This window comes from Neomonachus schauinslandi, chromosome 6 (assembly GCF_002201575.2).
Source record: "Neomonachus schauinslandi chromosome 6, ASM220157v2, whole genome shotgun sequence".
NCBI lineage: Eukaryota > Metazoa > Chordata > Mammalia > Carnivora > Phocidae > Neomonachus > Neomonachus schauinslandi.
This window is the reverse complement of record NC_058408.1, coordinates 141,486,715-141,495,958: the sequence shown is the minus strand read 5'-3', so window position 1 is coordinate 141,495,958 and position 9,244 is coordinate 141,486,715. Positions and strand designations below refer to the sequence as shown.

At 49.1% G+C, this 9,244-nt stretch overlaps 1 pseudogene; it reads left to right on the top strand.

Moving 5' to 3' along the window:
* Window positions 1–991: 991 nt before the first annotated feature.
* On the top strand, window positions 992–1,088 carry LOC123325147 (annotated as a pseudogene).
* Window positions 1,089–9,244: the final 8,156 nt, after the last annotated feature.

Here is a 9,244-nt window from a genome sequence, read left to right as displayed (position 1 = left end):
CCATGAAAAGAGCGTGGGTGATGTTCCCCCAGTGTGCACGTTCGTCCCACCCCACCGAGCCAGCCTGGGGTGGCTGCACTCAGTATGCTGCCACGGTCGTTGATAATAATTGTTGCATTAATTGGTGCTGTCCAGACCAGACAGAACGTAAAAGATCCCACTGTGTCCAATAATTAATGTTTTTCCCTCACTGCAATGCCATTAATAAGGGGCTCTTCCAAGAAACGAGTAATTGGCTGGTTGGGTGTCATTAGGGTATTTATAGATAAGCTTTGGTCTGAAGACATAGAGGAAAGCTGATTATGTTTATTTAGACTCTATTATCTATCGCTAATGTGTTATCCTGCGTTCCGATCATCCCCATTCTCTGGGTCCTAATGATACAGGGCACACTCACAATGTGATTTCAGTGACCTGCAACATGGCTTGATCTTCACTGCAAGGGACAGAGGGGGATGGAGGGGGCGGCTGTTCACAGGTTCCGCTTGCTCCCACTCATCTGCCGTGAACCTTCTCTTGCCGCTGAGAAATTTAGAGCAAGGCTCTTGGAAGTACTAGAAAGACAGTTTCTCCTAATTAAACCTCAGAGGAGTGGAAGTTTCTTGGGTCTGTGATTATCTGAAGGGTTTTTGAAAATGTAAATCTGGTTGGGGAAACATGGCTTTGAAAAATAGAGGGAGGAAGAAGTAGCCTGGTTTTGAGATGCTATCTCCGCCGGTAGCAAGCAAAGAAGTCTCACGGCTGATAAAACCTGGCCGAAATATACATCTTAGCAGATAAGCGCATATGCTTCCAAGTGCACTCCCGCCCCCCGGGGACGTGAACAAGGTGGCCTCTGGGGCTGCCTTTTCTCCCGGAAGACTTTGATCCATTTGTCCTTTGCTAGAATTTTTAGAAAAGATTTCTTACGTTGTTTTTGAAAAGTAGATATGTGCAACCACGTGAATGTACTTGATGTCATTGGCCTGTACCGTTAAAAATGATTAAAATAGTGCAGCACAAATACTAAAATTGGAATGATACAGAGAAGATTAGCATGGTCCCTGCATAAGGATGACACGCAAATTCATGAAGCATTCCGTATTTTTGAGTTTCTTTATGTATACAGGGAAAGGATTGAATTTTTTCTCCTCAAAACTAGCTTTTTTCACAAATTATCACGTTAAACTTCCAAAAATGATTAATATAGTCAATTTTATTATATATATATATATATAGCTACAATAAAAAAATTACTAGGAGAATAAATAGGATAATATCATTTATTTTTTTTTAAGATTTTATTTATTTATTTGAGAGAGAGAGAATGAGAGACAGATAGCAAGAGAGGGAAGAGGGTCAGAGGGAGAAGCAGACCCCCCGCCGAGCAGGGAGCCCGATGCGGGACTCGATCCCGGGACTCCAGGATCATGACCTGAGCCGAAGGCAGTCGCTTAACCAACCAACTGAGCCACCCAGGCGCCCAGGATAATATCATTTATAAGCAGAATTTGAAAGCATAAGGAAGAACTGGGCTTTTAACTTTGTAACTATAACGTATCTAACATTAATTTTGGAAGCCAAATAATTCGAAATGGTCTCTTCTGCACGTGAAACTACCCTCACGTTAATATTCAAAAATCCTTACATCAACAACAAAAATTCAAGACAATTACTTTATCAGTTGACTGAGCTGGACTTTATGGGATAGGAGAGTGAACTCAACCTTTATTTATTTTTACCATGTCCTGTTAAACTTGTTCTGCGGACAGCTCGCTATCACTCCTGGCTATAATCTCACATGGGTTCCATGGTTTTTTGTGACTCTTATAAAATAAAGACCCCAGACCTATCCAATAATAAAAAAATAAAGTGTACCTCGCTGTTTCCGTGCTCGTACGCGCTATACCCATGTGACATGCTCTATACTTCATATTCACATGTCTCCAGGCATGGTGAGAGTCTAGAGACCTGAGTTCAAGTTCAGGTTTGCCCGTATCACAGGGCGTGTAAGGGGTAAAAGGATGCACAATGTCGTGAAGCTCAGTTTCCGCACTGTGAGATGGGGGTGCTGCAAATGCACACGGGGTCTTTGAAAGACGAAGGATGACGTCTATGGGGACGGGGCCAGAGAAGGGGCCCTGCGAATATCCATCTCTCCCCATCTGACCTTGTATACGCGAAAGCATCTGACCTGCACAATCCTCTACATCCTCGCCCATGCTGTCCTCTCTGAAGAACGCACTCAGGAACGCTGACCTGCCTCTGGTCTTGAAATCAGCTCCCAGAGAGTTGACCTGTGCATGGATGTGTGATGTAACTTTGCAAATTAAGTGTGTAATGCTTTTAGAAAAACGATGCCCTTTCCTCCCCTGCTCCCCACCACTGGGACCGGGTAATTTGCGGGCACATCTGTTGCAGGTGTTGGGGAATACTCTTGGAGATATTCTTAGATCCTGGCCTGGGGTCTAAAGGTTGAGAAGCTGGCTCCTGGGACGGAGTAACAGGAGTGAGGGGGAAGGCCTGGGAGCAGGACTGGGCCTGGGCGGGTGGCCAAGGTGGGTGGCTAGATCAGCCAGCAGGAAAGTCAGAAAGGACCAGGACAGCTCTCAGGGGTAGGAAAGGGAGGCAGGCGCCAAACCCAGGCACATATATATACCGTGTTTACCAGATACCATTTACCACCTGGCCCAGACAAGTCACTTAACCCCTCCTGGCCAGAGCAGTCTCACTTGTAAGGAGAGGTGCAGGCCTGCTAAGCTCCCAGACTGAGGTTGCTCTGGCTGCTAGCATTTTAATTTACAGATTGTCTGCTGGGCATCTGCATTGTACCACGTTCTGGGGGGAACGGGTGCAGGATCAAAGAGAAAAAGAGGAGGTGTAATCGGCACCCTTGCCTGCAAGAACCCATCACTCTTCCTACAATGTTGCCAGGGCTCCTCAGTTTTCTTAGCATAAAATCCAAACTTGGATTCAAGATCCACACAGAACTGTGGGATCCAGCCCTGGTGTGTCCATCAGACAATATCCCAACATGGCGAACAGCACTTGATAATGTTGCAAACAAAACACAGCACAATCTTCCCTTAATTTATATGGTAGATCCATTCTTAGACAATGCAATGTATAAGTGATCCCGTGCCAAAGTTATCTTCAGTTTATATGAATAGGAGAGTTAAGTCCAGGGTAAGATCATCAGAAATTGGCTTTCCACCCACGTGAATATCCATTAGGACACCCCAAAGTCACACAGGACCCAGGACAGTCCATTGTCGTGTCAGACTGTTCCATGCACTGCTTGAAATCTTCTTGCATCCTTGGTGCCTACTCACTGAATTGATGGCATGCCCCCCACAAATATCCCAAACAAACTCAAGAGGGCAATATTGCTCCCTTGGGAATCACTGACCTAGCCCCTGCCTACCTCTCCAACGTTGGCTTTGTCCTACTCTCTCCTTGTCCACCACATTCCCGGCCACACAAGCTTTTGTCCATTCTTCCAACACATCAAAGGCCTTTGCACATGCTGTTGCCTCCCCTGGGAAGGCTCTTCCCTAGCTCCTCACAGAGTGGCCTTCTCACCCTTTGTGTCTCAGCTCACATAACATTTCCACGAGAGCAGATTTCCCAGCCACCCTACCTACTGTAACACATGCATCCCAGGCCTGCCAGGCTCAGCCATATTACCCTGTTCGTGTCTCTCACACATCATGCCAGAATGATCTTTTTCTAGGTTGTCTATCTCATTAGACTGGGGGCAGCAAACCTTTCTGTAAAGGTCCAGAGAACAAATATCTTGGGCTTGGCAGGCCACATGGTCTCTGTCTCAGCAACTCCATTCTGTCATTGTAGCCCAAAAGCAGTCATAGGCCACATGGACTATGGAGATGCTGTGCACCAAATAAAACTTTATTTACAAAAACAGGTGGCAGTTGGGCTCAGTCCATGGGCAGCAGTTTGCCAGCCCCAACACTAGACTGTAAGTTCCTTATCTGTCCAGTTTCCTCTTGAATTCCCTGGGTCCAGCACAGTGTGGGGCCAATGGTAAGAGCTGAATGAGTGCATGTTGAAGAAATGTGTTTGTTGTCTGCCTAGAATGAGGAACCACCAGAAAACCCAAGAAAGACCTTCCGAATCTTAGCACCTAGGAAGGCATTTACATATTGGTCACACACCCAGCACCCAGCACCCCTTACAGTCTTGATAAGGAAGGGCAGGAGAATTCAGGGAGGGCTTTCTGGAGGAAGTGACCCTGACCAGCAGCTGAAGGAAGGATGGGATTTGGACCATGGTAGTTGTGGCACTCACTTGTTCAATCATTAATTCATTCCCTCGTTCGAGGGACTTGTGATGAGTGTCATATCAGGTCAGATAACACAAAGATGCCCATGAAGTGCTACTAAAGAAGGAGAAGACTTTGATTCTGTTGCCAGGGCAATCTAGAGATTCCAAGAACCCTGTGGCCCACCACACTTCTGGGTACCTGATGCAAAGGAGATACCAAGGTCACATCTGACATGGCTCAGTAACGCCATAACTGGATTGTCATCCCACCAACCATCCATAGTGTCTAACCCCACAGTGAAATCAGTGTGAAACTGTCCTCAGCATCCCCCCAAACGCTCACCCTCCAACCCCACCCAATCGCAGGGCCCCAGCCCGAGGCCCTCCCTCACTCTGATCGCAGCCTGCTCTTGGGCCCTCCATCACCCAGTGGCATAATCATATGCTCTTCCCAGGAAGGGGTGCCCTAATGGTGGGTCTTCAGACAGAAGTCTGGGGCGATTTTTAGCAGCAGTACCCCTGGGCCGTCAGAACACCATGACACACCCTCTAGGCAGTTCCAAGTAATTGGGGAGGAATATTTCAGCAGCAGGATGGGTACCTTGAGACCATGAGTGACAAGTTTTTGGTCTTTTAAGGGGTTATTCGAAACTCTTTTCCAAAAAAAGGACAAAGGTTATCCTTACTCTTCCCCCTTGGTTTTCTTCCCTCCAAAGCCCAAGGCCCTGAACCTCCTACAACCTCATCACTGCTTTTCCTTCTCTCTTCGCCTTGGCTTCTCAGAAACTCAGAGCCAAACGTATAGCCCATGACCTTCCAGGCCCTATCAGGGACGTGCTGCATAGTACATCTTCAGGTGAGCGGATTTTGCTGCCACATTTCCCTTTCCCTGGGATTTCTCGTCTGCTCTTGAAATGGTAATAGACACACCTCTGTAGGGCAACTCAAGTCCTCTCAGAGGTGAGCCAGGTGTCTTTCTTTTGCATAAGAAAAAATTGCAGAATGTTCTCCCTACCTCCCCAGCCCCTCCAAATCTGAACCCATTTTGTTAATATTAAGCTTAATTATTTTGAAGTGTAGTTTAATTTAAACCCAAGTTACTGTTAGCATTTCATAAGTAATAAAGTCATTTTCTACCTGCTAATGAGGGGTGAAAATAAACCTATTTCTCAACACAGTATTGATACCGTGTCATAAAAACAAACAAGAGAAAACACTCCATATAGAAACTTGAGGCCATGATCTTCTTGTCTTCATCTCCTCAGATCTGTGCCCTTGTGGTGACCCTGACTTCGAGCTGGGGGCCATGGCCCAGAAGCTACTAAGGGTCCCAAGGGAAAAAAATCCCCAAAGGGCTGCTCTTCATAGAGTGACCAAGGGCCAGGCTTTGGGATCGGAGAACCCCTCATGCATTCCTTTGTTTGTTGGCCCATTCAATCAAGTACCTTTCGGGTCAGGCACTGTGCTGAGCAGGGGGGACCCTTGAACAAGATGAAGAAGCGTCGGGCCCCACCCCCAGCCCCAGACCTAACCTCACAGCACGGGGAGGCCACGAGAAGCAAGGGAGCTACCAAACAAACAAGGCCATTCCAACCTGTGCTAATGTAACAAGGAGCAGAGGGAGGGGGAGACGGACACATTAAGAAAGGCCGCTCAGATGAGGTGATGTCTGAGCGGGCCACAGAAAGGGCAGGGGAAGCGAAAGTCAAGGAAAACGACAGAACAGGAAAGAATATGGACCTGGAAAACGCAGGGGTATAAAGGCCATCGAGGATGCCTGCCTCCACCTGAAGTTTCAGGGTAGAAAGGCAATTTTCAGGATGCCCGGGGAAACTGTTCAGAGTCCCCGCCTATAAACCTATGGGGACAACCCAATGTCACCCCCCTCACACGAGAGGGAGAAGAGGACAAAACACAGATCCTGACAGTGGGAGACCCAAAACAGAGAATAAAAAGTGGGGGTAAAAAACGAGCCAAGAACCCCGTTCTTCTAACACAAACCAGTGGCCTTGTGCAAGGGGACACTGCTGGGACAGGGGACACCGGGGGGCCGTCAGCCAGTCCCTTGGATTCCAAGGGTCTGGTCCCTTCCAGACTTTGCTGAAGACCCCAGGCCCCTGCCCCAGACCACACCGGAGGCTCTGGGTCCTTCACTATGCCGTCTGGAGGACCATGCTGGGAATCGCCAATGATCTTTCATTAGCTGATGAGCTAAAGCTCTTCTCTCTGCTTCTGTCTCCAGATAATGCCATCCAGGGCCTGCCTCGGAAGAGAGACGAACCCACTTGATAAACAGCAAGGGCTTCTCGCCCCATCCACGAGTGGGAGGCGCTTTCAAAGCCTTCAGAAAATAGTCACCGATGCCAGCAAGCTGGGGACACTCATTTGGGGTCTGCTGGCGACATCTGAACGCCAGGATCCCACAGTGACAAGCAGGGAAGGCACAAAACTCTACCTCGTCACCTTTTTAATGAGTAAAATCCTCTGGCTGCTGCCGGGGCCCTCAGAGACCTGCTATTAATGAGCGCTCAGAATAGACTATGCCTGTTTTATCCATGTACGGAGGCCTGGGAGAGACACTTCAATTTCCATTTTACATCTGCTGCCACGTTCAAGTGGCTCCTTAAGGGCAGGAAAACACTTGGCAAATTCTGTCTTTAAAGAGACACGTTCAAAGAGAGCTTTCGCTCCCCACAGCCACATTCTATATGTGAATGCTTTTCAATTTGCAAAGCATATATTTAGATTATGTATATGGTAACCTGGTAGGCAGCCGGCCTCCGCTGCACACACAGCTCCCCCTGCCCCTTGGGGCGGCAAGAAGAGGGCTTCCGGTCTGGTCCTCCGATTCGGTGCCTTCACTCACTGAGAGGGGGACAAGGACAGCCTCCGTGTCGTCCCTATTTGTGAACCTTGGTCCTAGGCAGCAGCCCCTGCGGCTCCTAACGTGGTGAGCACCACTGTCCGCACAGGGTTGTGCGTGAGCGGAGATCTGGGAAGGGGGCTGGCCCCAGGGCGTGAGCCACGTGGGGCCCAGAAAGGAGGTGTGACTGACCTGAGCCCACAAGGGAGCTGGGGGGATGGGGCGAGACCCCGGCCTGGGTCTTTCCAAGGCTACGAGAGGGTGTTGAGTAGAGGAGAGAGGAGGAGGAGATGAAGACAGGGAGGAACTCCGGACCACAGCATACACCTGGAGGTCTCAGCGATGGCCCCCTTGTCCCGGGAGCCACTGCCTGCAAGGGGGTGTGAGGGTGAAGTTGGGGAATGCACCCAGCGTCAGGGACCAGGGACGGTGTAAAGTACAACCTCGGGCTCTTGCATTTACCACCTGTCTCAGTTCAGCCACTATGGCAGAAATACCACAGTCTGGGGGCTTAAATAGCAGACATCCGGGGTGCCTGAGTGACCTAGTGGGCTAAGCGTCTGCCTTGGGCTAAGCTTCTGCCTTCGGCTCAGGTTATGATCTCAGGGTCCTGGGATCGAGCCTCGCGTCGGGCTCCCTGCTCAGCGGGAAGCCTGCTTCTCCCTCTCCCTCGGCTGCTCCCCCTGCTTGCTCTCTCTCTCAAATGAATAAATAAAGTTTTTTAAAAAATAGCAGACATCTCTTTCTTTCAGTTCTGGAGGCTGAAGTCTGAGGTCCTGGTGCTAGTATGGTCAGTTTCAGGTGAAGGCTCTCCTCCTGGATCATAGATGGCTGCCTTCTCACCATGTCCTCATATGGCAGGGAGAGAGAGCTCTGTGCCCTTTACCCACTTATGAGGGCACCAATCCCATCATGGGAGCTGCACCCTCATGGCCTCTTCCAAACCTAATTACCCCTGAAATGCCCACCTCCAAGCACCACCACACTGGGGATTAGGGCTGCAACATACAAATTTGGGCGGGAGGAGGGGGACACAAACATTCAGTCCATAGCACCACTGTGTGATCTTGGGCAAGTTGCTTACCATCTCTGAGCCTTCACTTTTCATCTATAAAATGGGATCAGCATCCCCCTGGCGGTGGGTCTGGGGATGCTGTGACCTGCACTTGGACAGTGCCTGGCACTCAGGCAGAGCGAGCATAGTGGTCTGCGTTTACTTCTACAGCCCCGTGATCATCAGAATCCTCCAGAGTGAGAAACCCATTCTCCAAGCAACCTCAAAAGACCCACAGGATAAATGCGTCGTGAAGAGAAGAAATCCAGAGAAATCAAACTTATCCATACTTTGAAAAGGGACGATGTGGGATGAAAGCCGCCGACAGCGTGAATTACTGTTGATTTCATCATTGTTGCCATCCCCAGAACAAACAGCCCCAGAAAGCACAGTGGTTGTAACCCTAAGCCTGTGGCATCCCAGGGCATTTCCAATTATCTCAAAGTGTGTTATAAAATGCTCACCAAAGATAACTTCAGTTTTCTCTCATTCAAAATGCCACCATTCTCCATCATCAGCACTTTGGCAAGTGGGAGAGGGGGCACAGCATCGTGCTGTGGCAGAGTGTGCCTGCCGCTTCCCTAGTACCCATCCTCCCTCCTCATGAGCATCTAGAGTCTGGAGGCGATGATGTGCCCACTTGCAGAATCTGCTTCCCAGCCTCTCTTACAGCCAGATGTGGCCACATGACAACATTCTGGCCATGGAAGCAAGAGAAACTCATACAAGGAATTCTGGAAAGGTTCTCTGAAAGGGAGAAAAGACAACTAGAGAAAGACCCTTTTGCTTTACCCTCTTCTTGCTTCCTGCTGCCTGGAATGTGGACATGATGGCTGGAGCTGCAGCAGGCATTTTGAAACACTGAGGACAGAAGCCAAATGTGGGGAATGGCAGAGCACGGGAGAGACAGAGCCTGGGCCCCACAGGATCATGAAGCTGCCACACCAGCCTACCCAGGACTTCTTGTACATCAGAGGGGAAACTAGGCATTTCAGCTTTTGTTATAGGAGTTTTCTGTTAGGGACAGCTGAACCTAATCCTAATGTATATACTTAGTTACTAGA